Source organism: Eucyclogobius newberryi, unplaced genomic scaffold (assembly GCF_026437365.1).
Source record: "Eucyclogobius newberryi isolate DKJ021-1_F unplaced genomic scaffold, fEucNew1.0.hap1 SCAF_2, whole genome shotgun sequence".
Lineage (NCBI taxonomy): Eukaryota > Metazoa > Chordata > Actinopteri > Gobiiformes > Gobiidae > Eucyclogobius > Eucyclogobius newberryi.
In genome coordinates this window covers 29,635,703-29,649,168 of record NW_027315834.1, presented here as the reverse complement: position 1 = coordinate 29,649,168, position 13,466 = coordinate 29,635,703, and the positions used below count along the sequence as shown (strand labels likewise).

The 13,466-nt window shown below is 41.2% G+C and overlaps 1 protein-coding gene across 1 annotated transcript in view; it reads left to right on the top strand.

Moving 5' to 3' along the window:
• Window positions 1–5,295: 5,295 nt before the first annotated feature.
• The window catches only part of gas2l3 (growth arrest-specific 2 like 3), a 35,696-nt gene continuing 27,525 nt past the window's right edge, over window positions 5,296–13,466 (top strand). Inside the window, exon 1 of the mRNA XM_072454948.1 lies at window positions 5,296–5,421. The gene's annotated coding sequence lies outside the window, so the exon portion shown is untranslated. The remainder of the gene's footprint in view (window positions 5,422–13,466) is intronic.

Below are 13,466 nucleotides of genomic sequence, written 5' to 3'. Positions count from 1 at the left end.
CCCCGGCCTGGCGTCGCGTGCAGCGCCCCGCGCGGACACGCGGCGGTACTGCAGCGTGTGTCCCGGGCGAAAGCGGACGCCGCTCGCGAACAATGGACTGTTTTCTTTTTTAGGGACCGTCTGACAATCGCCCCGCTCCGCGCGGAAACGGGTCAGGAGGCGCTGGGGGAAACGTCCCGTGGGGGGAGGGGACAGCGCCGGTCCCACCGTGGGGGCTCGTGTTGTGTCGACCAGGCGTGGGGGAGACACTTAGTTTGTACAATATTCGTTTGTGTGACAATGCAACATACAGTATTTATACAAGTGTCTTTTTGGCTAAATGAGGCTTTATGGCCAATGCAAACAATTTAATGTCATGGTCCCAATATATAATATATGTAGCACTTTCAAACTCAGACAAACTTTATTTATCCACAAGGGAAATTAATTGGACACAGTAAGCCAGACCTGTCAATAACAGATTTGTTGTTGTTGTTGTTATACATTGATTTAATAATAATTGTGAGACATGTTATTCTGTTAAATGCATACAACAAATATTACAGTATGTATAGGTCTATGTGTACATCTCAAAATATTGTTAACATCTGCTGCTTGACAGTACTCTCCCAGTCACCTCACAATACATGATGTACATGGACAAATGTAAATAACACCAAGTGAGTCAAATCAAACCACATAATGAAAGATGGAATACACAACAGGCTACAATCTTGTCAACATACAAAACACTGCCATGGCACAGTATTAGTTTAGTGCATTCATTTATTTGGAAATATGTTTAATGATCCTTTGCAATAACTGTGTAATTCAGGATTTGTACAGCACCCTTCAGCTGCCACCGACCATCATTATACCACAATGTCAACATCCTGAACGTGTAGATTAGAAGCGCTGTCCCGTGTCATTATTATTCCTCCTTATTTCCCTGCACACTCTTGGGTGAGACGTCCGTAGTGCAGAGTGTGAGAAGCAGGGGGAGGGTAAGTGGCGCCGATCCCTTGCCGGATGCTTCAAAATGACTTTTATCTCACGGGATGGTGAGAATTCCTCCTGATCCCTTCTCTTCGCGCACTGCCGCGCGCCTCGGATCCCTTCGTCTTGATGGGGTTACATTCAACCATTACACGTACCCCTTTGCTCAATGAAAAACCTGTCACAAAATGGCGGAGACGTACGTTAGCAGACCCCATTTTGAGGAATTGACATCAGACAACGTATAACGATGTGTGTTTGCGCGATTTTTGGTGGATATTGTTGCGTTTTGGGTGTTCGCAAAGTGAGCAGCGGAGAGGACCTCGCGAGTTCAGCACGCGCCGCTTTGGACTCAGAAATGTGGGCTCGCGTCACGCGGGCGCCCGCTCTATCGCTGCTCGCGCCGCTGCACTTTTGCTCACATTTTCCCGACATTTCTTCGCCGTTTCTTGATTTTGTTTCACTCTGCGATGTGAAAGCGCCATTGCGTGTGTCGCCGCGTGCTCACTGAGACGTTTAAGAGTCCGATATTTGCTGCAGATGTGGAAATGTCGGCGTCTTTCGGTGTCTAATCTCGTTCGACGTTGCCAGAGCTTTGCGTCCCTAGTGTTTGCATTGGTAACTGTCACTTTAGGACATATTGACTTAGAGCAGTGCAAACATCCTACCACATTTTTACTTAAGCGACATTTCCATCATTGTTACTGTTAATTTATTGATTATCTCTAAAATAGGTGCGCGCGAGAGGAGGCTAGCAGGCTAATCGTGCTAGCCGCGCTGCACGTACAGTAGATTTATGTTGTAGAGCGGCTAGTACTAGTTTGTAAACGGTTTAACATCATTTAGTACAATCCATACATGCCGTATATACTATTATTAGTATATACGTATATATTAGTGTTATGGACGTCTACAATTCAATATAAAACATTCATAAAGTCCTAAATATTGCTTATTGTTAATAACATGCTGGCCCATGTTATGATACCTTTACAAAATTATAAAATATAGGCTAAGTAAACAGTTGTCAAAAACTGCAAAGGACGAGGGTGTAACTTTGGTTTATTGTAGCCCAAATGAATGAGGCTATCTTTTCTTAAATAAATATTACTATAGTCTGCATGGTACTGTTACTATGTAGGCTGAAACAATGACATGTAGCATTACCTACTTATAAGGTGTTATAAGTATTGTTTCAGCTTGTCTCTCATTCCTTTCCATATAAGCCACAAGTATTTGCATCTAATCATCTTATTAGACCAGTTCTACACATGATGCGTCAGTCACCTCTGCACATTTAGCCTGGTTTTATCCCAATAGTGCACACAGTCACAGAAGCCATCACAGAGGAGTCTTCATCCGTTGTGACAGCTCAGCCTCTCGCAGCATATGGCGCAAATGGGGCCAGAGCAAACCCAAGCTCCTGCAGACAAAGCCCCCAGTGGAGCATAAACTGTATAACGTTCTTACAGCGCTTGTGGCTGCAGCCGGTAGGTTTCAATGAGCCTCAGAGGCATTTAGTGTGGCGTGGCGCCCTCTGCCGGGCAGCACGGAGTACTGCACAGAATTAGCTCATTAGTTTGAGAACATATTGTACTTAATGCAGATCTGTGGGGATTTTTAAAGGGACAGCACATTGGTCTAATGCAGGATTTATCCCCATGCACACTCAGTTTGGAACATGGAAGTATTTTAGGATAGATGTATGATTTTGGACAAGGAGATGGAAGATTTGTGCATTACATATTTTACAACCACGTTCTTCATAACTTCCATGGAAGGCAGCCTCCCTTTGTGATCTCTCTGTGTGATGATAATAACACATTTAAATAGACCCGCGGTGGCCTATAACCATCCACAGAAGCATCTGCTCTGTATGTGACACTGCTCCACACATATGGGGGAAGTGGGTAAATTGCCTGAATGTCAAGCTGATGTAATTTGTGATTACATCAACTTGCAGAAATTATACACAGTAAGTGGTCACAACCAAGAATTATCTCCACTATTACATAAAATTACTTTGTACTCAATCGATTTAAAACAAAAACAGAATAGCCAGTAGATGGTGCTGCTGTCTAAAAAGAAGGTGAAGAGATGTAAATCCTTCAGGGCAAAAGAGTATGCTATCGTTTTATGAAAAGTTATATGGTAAATAACGTGATTGAAACTTATATATACATTTATACAAGTGATATATATACACAAAAGTCGTGTCTGCTGTCTATAGAAAGGCACACTACATATCCAAAGCCAGGTGAAGAACATTAAATACTATTGATATACCCTTACCAAATTATGTTGTAAAACACCACTGTAAATACGAGAATAATGTATAATATGATTATTGAAATACCAATTTACTGCGTACTTTATATTATAGGAATATTTTTTTAAATAGCTCTTTCCTTTTATGATTCCATACACCACCGGAACTCCATGTGTTTTTACTGAACATAACCGCACAGAGAGATTGGAAAAGTAATAGGTATACATATTTCAACCTTGAAAACTATGACATTAAAAATGGAAAACTATGACTTTATAAATATCTGTAATTCAACTAGCATCAATAAAAAAGGGGCATTCCTAAATGAGGAAGTGGGATAAGGGATAGGGGCCTAAATGGCTGTGAAGGACAAGTAAAAGAGGGACAGATGGTCATCTTAAGTGCAAAGTTCATAATCAACAGTCAAACAATCAATATCCCACATTACTAGTCATAAAGATGCTGAATATAATTGAATACAATATACAGAATACAATAGATACTCCACTGTACTTTCAGCCCTCACTAAGCACCAGCTATTATTAGTCATGTGCAAATATGATGTACAAGTTCACATGGGGATGAATGAAAAGGCATTTTACAACATAAAGGGGAAATTATGCCTTTCCTCTATAATCGACTTTCAAAGGTTCCAACTCTGTGATAATAGAAACAGGTCCACCGACACCTCGTTCAAAACTGCCTCCAGAAAGCCATAATTCAATTAAGACCAGTTCTTCCTTGTCTACATCTTGGTCAGAATAGAAGATTGAAGTCTTGAGGAAAAACAAACGTCCATGCACAGACCCTCAGGGGGCTATAGGAAGTAAAATTATGATAAAACAGAAGAATAATGTACATTAAGTCAGACAAAACCCTTTTAGTTGTGAATCTAAACGCCATGTCTCATTGTTCTTTTAATTATGTTGGGTGTCTTTTCAGCGTTGTCTCACGGCCTTATCAAAGAAAAATAATTGCCAATTGTTATACATAATGATCTAATCAGCAGTAGCTTTAAACCAGCCTGTTATGGTAGAATAGGTAAAAGTACACTACTCTTCTGTAACTAAAGAGTATTTTTAAAAAAAAGCATTTCCAGCACATAAGAGACTCGGGCCAAAACCTCTGTCACTAAGTTCAAACAGTCTTTTGCATTTGTTGTGATAGCCATCAGAACAATATCAACTTGAGGAAGTCAGCTGGTTGAGGGGCACTGGCAGCTGACCGGCTCTTTCAAGTATTTATAATCAAAAGTTGGAAGTAGACACTGCCATGGCTCATCTGCACAAACACTCTGGGTCTGAAATACAATACAAACATGTTCTAAAAAAAACAGTCACTTGTTGAGATTAATGGTTTTGAATGGCAAAAGTGAAAACAATACATGCTTTTAGTTACAGTCGTCTCAGCTGTCTGCAGATCTCAAAGGAAAGATGATGCTAATATATTCTCATCAACTCTTAACTCAGTTTATGTAGAAATAATTCTAATAATAATGAGACAAAGAAAAAGCAGAAGACATATTATTGCAAGCAGTTTTCAGGACACGTAAAGACGCTTCCCACACACCAGTAAATCAATCAGTAGGTTATTATTATGAATATTTTCAGTAAACTATGTTTTTATTAACAGCATATTTTGACCCATAGGCCTGTATAAAGTAATGAAAGTCATTTTTCAGAGGTAGATTTTTAAGATGACCGTGTAGAAGCACAGAAAGAATGACCAAAAGTTCTTGTTTACTTATTGATTGCTTTATAATTACATTTCAGGGAGGATTGCTGCACTTGTTTTTCTTTACAAATCGTTCATTTTAGTTGTAGATATTGCCTCCAGCTCAGACGGTCGTCCAAGAAGTAAACACACGTTCTTTTCAATAAGTGCATTACTTTTGCATGAATGAAAGGGCCTCTATGTGGCGGCGCGCGACACCCAGGTGAAGCGCACGGCCCGCCCCCAAGCCCGCCCCCATGCCCGCCCCTTTCACCCAAACGCCGTCCTCTGATTGGCCGGTTCGAACAGCGCTTCCTACAAAACACTACACGCGGAGAACATGAGTAACCCAACTGAACAACTGCTATGTTAACCAAAGAATTCCACAAGGATAAACGCGATCGAGACGGACGAACGACGCGCACCGCTTTTCCCAGACGACCATCTCTCCAAAGAGCGTTCTGGTGAGCATGTGTAAGTGTCATTTTATCCACTTATTGGCAAAGTGAAAGTTGTTGTTTTTTCTCCCCCAAAATCCATGAGTGAATCGTGCTTCCTAGCAACGCTTTAGCAACAGAATTATCATTAGCATTTTGAGCGACCTTGTGGTAATTTTATGTCCCAAGAAGTGTGTTCAAATGTGCAGAAATGTCACTGAATATGTGCTTTAAATCAAGTATTATTAGTCAGTGATAACAATTAGTCACAATTAGGGCTAGAAGTTGTCAAGCCAGATACAATGCAGGTTGTTCAGGGAGAGTTAGTATTTGGTATGTATGTAGAGCTGCTCAGACTTTTTAATTAGGGTTCTCTTGAAAATAAAAGTGGCTCTACAAGTCCATGCTGGATTAGAAGGCAGACAAGAGCAAGTGTGCAAGAAAAGGATGCTTGATTAGATTGCTTATGACGTGTGCAATCCATCTTCTGGCTATTTATATGCTGCAGAGGAAGCTGCTGGACTTCCACACCATTCAATAAACACAACATGCAGATTTCATGCATTTCCAGCCAGAGTTTATTAAACACCTGTCACTTTAACTAATTCAAACAGTCACTCACTCACTGCACTGTTCACTTTCTGCACTACAACTGTGAATTTTACTGCACTAATTATGTACATAGTAAGCCTATTTTAATCCTATAGTAGATTTTAAATTGTTTTTCTTTAGTGCATGCCCTTTTTTGACTTTAGATCAGACTTTAGATTTAGACCGAATCACCAAAACAAGTTCCTATGTTTGTGAATTCTCTTCATTGGCAATGGCAATACACCTTTTCTGATTCTAATGAATGTAGTTTTTGCGCTTTTTTTAATATTTCAAATGGCTTGCAGTCCTAGAACAGTAGAAAGCAATTTGGACAGGTAGGCGAGTGTTCTGATATTGTTGGAACACGAGCCTCTGAATCTTCTGTCCTGTTGGAGCATGGATGGTTGAACTAAACCAATCGGAACCATTTGACGTGACAGTTCTGCTCACATAAGCCTTCAGAATGGGCCATGCAGCGTTCAGTAATATGATTGGCTCAAACAGGTAAGTGGATCAGAGTTTGTAAAAGAACTCACTGGATCTTGTACAATATTGTCCTAATGCAAATATTCAATATCTTGGAGTACATAATTGCCCGTTTCAAATTACCGGTATAGTCAATAATTGATTAAATATTTGTAGAGCGAACTACATCTGCAAAGTAATAGGGAGTTAGTAAGAAGGCTTGAAACATGAATTCAACCTATTGGTATGTTTATTATTGGATTAAATTAATACATATTTAAATATATCTATTTTTTGCAAATTTTAACACAATCAAAATCATTTAACATCAAATTGAATCAGGGAGAACGTGTGTGACGAGGGGCGACCCATTGTGCTATAAGGATTATCTCTGACACAATATGAAGTGTATTGAGTCTTGTTTTCCTGTTAAAGGAAAAGACATGAGGTAAAGGCAGGTGTTTCCTCAGACAGACAACGCCAAGAAAATGTATAGGTTTATTCTTTTTGGACTTGTTTTGGCTCTTGAAATGGCCTGCCGCCGACAAGGATTTAGATGACATATTGGCTTTGTGTTGGTAACAGTTATTGGTGGTGGACAAATGTATGCCAATAATTAAATAATTGCCTTTTGTCAATGCAAATATTTGGAATAGTTGAATCAGATGCCAAGCGATGATGGCAAATATTTATTTTGTTAAATGAAAATTGAGATGTCATTGAATTCTCTCTGACGGAAAGAATATTTTGACACTTAGTTTTGTTTGAGGCAAAGTGAAAGACGACACTGACCAGGAAATGAGAGACAACTTACTTTTACAAGGTGCCACGTGTAACCTTTCTGAGGGGGAATGTTCCACAGATGGCATTAAACTTATCTTTGCATTTATTAAATTGTGCCAGAACCCTCTTGTTGTCTGTATTGATTTTAGAGCCATCAGTTGATTGGTAATTCTCAGCAGTTCAAACGGTTGAGTCCCTTTTTATGGTACTTCCTGTAGTCTCTCAATTAAACGTGGCTACAATTGTGTGTGTTTTTAATTTAACTTGATCAGAACAAGTTGTGACGCTGGTCCGGAGGCATGGGGGTCCCGTCTGTACAGGGCTTCTTCGGTGTCATTTTAAATTGGAAAAGTGTTGTTCACACACTGCATCCAACAGATCAGTGTGTGGATACAAAACAACTTTCTCCAGCTGAACTCGGACAAGACTGAAATAATTGTCTTTGTCCCACAGAAAAAAAAGAGAAAGTGTTAATGGTCACCCCCAGAGTCTCGCTCTGAAACCTACAAACCAAGTTAGAAATCTGGGGGTAATAATGGACTCAGACTTGAGCATCCACATCAATTCAATAACAGCAGCTTTTTACCATCCAAAAAACATTGCCAAAATCCAAAATATAGTGTCTAAACCAGATTTGGAGAGACTTATCCATGCGTTTTGTCTCCAGTAGATTAGACTACTCTAACGGCCTGCTCACTGGCCTCTCCACACGAGCTGTAAAACAGCTGCAGTACATCCAGAACGCTGCTGCTCGGGTCCTGACTAGAACCAGGAAGTATGAGCACATTAGTCCTGTTCTCAGGTCTCTGCACTGGCTCCTGTGGCTCAGAGAATAGACTTTAAAGCAGCTCTGCTTGTGTACAAGTCTCTCCATGGCCTAGCACAAAAGTACATCTTGGACATGTTAGTGCCATATGAACCATCTCAGACTCTGAGGACCTCAGGGACCGGCCTCCTGCTGGTGCCAGAGTCAGGACTAAACATGCACCGGCCTCCTGCTGGTGCCAGAGTCAGGACTAAACATGGACCGGCCTCCTGCTGGTGCCAGAGTCGGGACTAAACATGGACCGGCCTCCTGCTGGTGCCAGAGTCGGGACTAAACATGGACCGGCCTCCTGCTGGTGCCAGAGACGGGACTAAACATGGACCGGCCTCTTGCTGGTGCCAGAGTCAAGACTAAACATGGACCGGCCTCCTGCTGGTGCCAGAGTCGGGACTAAACATGGACCGGCCTCCTGCTGGTGCCAGAGACAGGACTAAACATGGACCGGCCTCTTGCTGGTGCCAGAGTCAAGACTAAACATGGACCGGCCTCCTGCTGGTGCCAGAGTCAGGACTAAACATGGACCGGCCTCCTGCTGGTACCAGAGTCAGGACTAAACATGGACCGGCCTCCTGCTGGTGCCAGAGACAGGACTAAACATGGACCGGCCTCTTGCTGGTGCCAGAGTCAAGACTAAACATGGACCGGCCTCCTGCAGGTGCCCAGAGTCAGGACTAAACATGGACCAGCCTCCTGCTGGTGCCAAGTCAGGACTAAACATGGACCGGCCTCCTGCTGGTGTCCAGAGTCGGGACTAAACATGGACCGGCCTCCTGCTGGTGTCCAGAGTCGGGACTAAACATGGACCGGCCTCCTGCTGGTGCCAGAGTCAGGACTAAACATGGACCGGCCTCCTGCTGGTGCCAGAGACAGGACTAAACATGGACTGGCCTCTTGCTGGTGCCAGAGTCAAGACTAAACATGGACCGGCCTCCTGCTGGTGCCAGAGTCAGGACTAAACATGGACCGGCCTCCTGCTGGTGCCCAGAGTCAGGACTAAACATGGACCGGCCTCCTGCTGGTGCCAGAGTTAGGACTAAACATGGGGAGTCTGCGTTTCAGTTTTATGCAGCTAAGATCTGGAACAGTCTTCCTGAAGATGTGAGACAAGCTTCTACTCTGACGATGTTCAAATCTAAGCTAAAAACAGTTGTTTAGCTGCATATGACTGAAAGGATTTCTCTTTGCACTCTTCTTTTTTATGTCTTAAATCATTTACACGTTACCCTTTTTTATTTTATTTATTCTTTATTTATTTTTGACATTTTAAATACTAAAAGATGTATCTGGGACTATTTTGAGGTAGTACCCTACACCTTTAAATTTTAGCTTAAAAATAGCACCTTTTTTAAATTTATTCAATTTCTTTAGAGAAATTCTCTACAATTCTAAAACTACTATTTAGATACGATTTGCATTTGAACATGTAAATAATTTAGCTGGACACAATAGCCCATTGTGCTGGTGTCCAAGCGCAGCTCATGGCAGGTGCCTGGGGACAGGGTCCGAACACACGCTGGTCAGATGTCAGTCAGCACTAAGCCTACTGTAAAGCCCAGGAAGTGCCACTGACCAATAGCCAAGTTTTAACACTAAAGCTTTGGTTGAGTTTTGTCTGAGACAATTAGTTTAGCTAAAGCTAAATCTAGGGCGGGGCAGACAAGACTAGGTCCGTCGGTAAAGAAACAAAACGCCACACATCAGGTGGAAGTGTCGACGAGAGAGTCGTCGTGAAAGAAACATGCGCTCGGCACAGACGTGTGCAGTTTGCAGAGAGCGCTTAGATATGGGAACAAATCAATCTAAAAGTGATGTGTCCATCCCGGAGACGCCTGTCATGCTGCAGTGTCAAATAAATATGGGAAAGAGTGTCTGGAATGCCTGCCAATGTGGTCCGATAAATTTGGATTTGGCTAGGTGTTTTTTATTTAGTTAATTTTATTGTATTTCTGTTTCTGTCATTTCTTTGTGATTTGAATGCATTTTTCCTGCTGTGTGAAGCACTTTGAATTGCCTTGTGTATGAAATGTGCTCTACAAATAAACTTGCCTTACCTTGTTCAGGTTTAGCTTAGTAAAACCTGCTTAGCTGTATTTAAGTGCTGTTTTAAACAAGTGTAATTGTTGTTTATTCCCTATACAAATGCTGTCGCTCGGTCCACACATCCCAGTTCCGTCATAATGAACCATCTGCTGATCTCTGGCATCGGGTCTGCCGTGTGGGGGTCTGCCAAAGCCCTGTAAAGTTAAGATACACGCTCCTGAGACAAAGAGGCTTAATGAGGTAAAGTGCGCGTGGCACATATGGACCGACCCGCTGCCCCGGACACAATGGACAGTAGAATGAAATCGTGGATTAGCCTTCATTTATTTAGGATACAGCTAACGGCAGGGCAGGGCGGGGGGGGGGGGGGTTTATCTGACTGGAGAAAACCATGGGATGAATTATTAATTGTTGGTGGCGGCGGATTAATTCTGGCTATAGTTAAACATGTAAAGTTTGTTTAATATTGTCATAGGTCTACATGCTATTTTGCCATTTTTACTCATTAATCCGAAACGACAATCTTTATTTTTTTCCAAAGACTCATGTATTACTCATGGACCGCAGTAGACCAATTTGGACTCTTATGTATAGTTCCTAGCAATGAAGTTAAGAATGAAAATGGCATATTTCAGATTTACGCGAGTCGAGAGTATCCAAAGAAAACCAACACATGAGGAGTACACGCAGACACACCTAAAGACACCTAAATACCAAGAATTGTCAATAGATCTTTGATGTAGTCCACGGCATGTTTCCCAGAGTAACACGGGTCTATTCCCTTCTTCGTTGATAATATATTGGTCCACTTCGGCTTGGTGATGGTCCTTGTTTGCACTTAACACAGACGGGTGAGAAGAGCAAATAATCACACTCATTTTTTGTGTTTTACTTTCTCCCCCATCACTCAAACTGAGAGGTGGGTTTGTTTGTCATGTGCGCAAACGATCAATGTTTGGACATTGGCAACAGGTTGTGGGGGTCATGCTTTTCCATTTATTTGTTCAACTTTTGAGGAAGTTATATTCATTTTAAAGCTTGATTATGTGACAAATAAAAGTATCACTCTTTTATTTGTTTCATTTCCTGTGGAATGCAACATTTTGAGGATAATATATTTTGTTTTATACTGTTAACCATCATTTTTGTTTAGATTTTATGTTGTTGTATATAAAAACTATTAAAAATGGCTTACAATAGACATAAATGAGATTGTTAAATGAGATAATTGCCTTTCAAAAAAGTAAAATGTCTTGAACTTTGCTCCAAACCACATGCTTTAGACAGAGGAAAGGAATATCATTCACAATTAGAGATGACTAAATCTCAATCTTTATTACAATTCGATTAATTGCAAAGCTCTAATTCACTTTATTTGCTTACAAATCTGTTGTTCCATTATAGTTATAGTTTAACTCATAAAACACCTTTTCAATGTATCCCAAACACTACAATCAGTACACACTGAGTCCAGATGACTACAACTGAAGCTTTTTCTACTACAATCAGTACAATTTATTTCAGAGAACACGTCCTGAACCCGTTAACCTCTTCGCTTTTATCTAACTCCACTCTTTGGATAAGAGCATGCTTCAGCACGCTTCAGGTTTAGGAATAAAGGTCGACTATGTTCAGAATTCAGAAAAGTCTCTGAAACGCACACACATAAGACATGGGACAGTTCTCCACAAAGCTCTCCGTGGACCCTCAGAAAGCATGTGTTTCTCTGCTAAGACTGATTAAGGTGAAAGGTGCCCCTGGTTTAAAGCTCCTCTACATTTACGCACAATAACTGGGAGTATTAGGCAAACTACAATCCCAGATAATTGGGCTGAGCTGCATCGCCCCATGACCTCACTATCTCCTCAGTCTGACCTTTGGAGAATGACCTTTTGTTAAGAAGCATAGTGTTTAAAATGTGTTTGTAAGTGATAGTCTGAACTTTAGACGACAAAACTGGGGGTAAATCAGAGGTTGTCCAGGTTGTCCATCAAGTTCTGTAGATGATTTATGCAGAGTTTTTGAGTTCTATGTGAGAAAACCAAACTGGGTTAATAACTTAACTGGAAATATTATGATACTGATGTTGTCATTATATAATATCTTGAGGAACATGTTTTATTTTCTATTTAAATAGCAGTATAATGTATAATACTAGTTGTGATAGTTTGCATAGGATTGATTTTGTGTCCATAAAGTTATGTGCTGTTGCTAGCTGATGTCACCAAAGTTTCTGACTAAAACAAATCCTGACTCTTGACATAAAAAAGACTGGTTTGTTGTTAGTTTGAAAGTGAATTTGTTGTTGATTTTCAAACTGCCCCTGTTTGTTTCCAGCTCAGAAAGTCTTGGTGCCATTAGTTACTCAGGGCTCTGTGTGGGGAATGTGTGGAACAAACGGCTCTCATTGGCACAAAGCCAGACTGCAGCAGGTTAAAGCACACTGACTCAGCAAAGGGCTCATGATTCAGACTGAAGGAGACATCGGGGCATTAAAACCGTATTATGCATTTGTTAAGTTTACTAATTACATACAAAATGTTACAAATTACAATTCACACAATTCATGTCCAAGTCGGGTCTAAATGTCAAAGCAGAGTCTGAGATTTAACCCAGAGGTAGAATCCTGCAGCGAGGTCAGTCCCAGATTCACTTTGACATTTGAAAAAGCTGTGATAAAAGCTGTGTGTGTTCCCAAACAGTTTACTATTTCTAACACTACCTCACAGAACAGTATTTCAAGCCAGTTTGTACAAATTATTGTGCGCGTGCTTTTTTATTTATTTTGTTTGGTTGCGGTTGATGTTTTAATGAACAAATTGTCCCAGCTTGTAACATGGAAATGCTCACTGGATGTTATCTGTTGTTGAACTTAAACTAAAGTTAAATGACTGTAATAAGCGCAGTGGGTTGGAAAATGCTTGTTTTGGCTCGGCTCTTGTTTTGGGCAGATGCAATAAGTGATTAGATCTTGTGTTTGGGGAAAGTTTTGTGAGATCAGCTTTTACACTCAAGATGTGATAAAAAGGACTCACACCAGTTCCATTTTCACCAGTTCAACGCTGGGCCTGGAGATGAGAGCCTAACGTCTGCTGGTCTTGAGTCAGCAGAGGGGGCTTTGCAGCAGGAGCAGGCCCTGGATTAACATCAACAAATCAAATGGGATTTGGGCAGGTGGCTTCTTCAGGAGGGGCTTTAACCGCTCCTCCACTGCAAGAACGAGCGCTTTGAACAATGTCAATCAAAGACCGGATGTTTACATAATGAAGTGCAGAATTTCGTGAAATCTGTGGTAATAGGAAATGAATGGATGAAGGCAGATCTCAATCATAAAGTCAGGCCTGCTGCTATGACGTACAAATGTGTA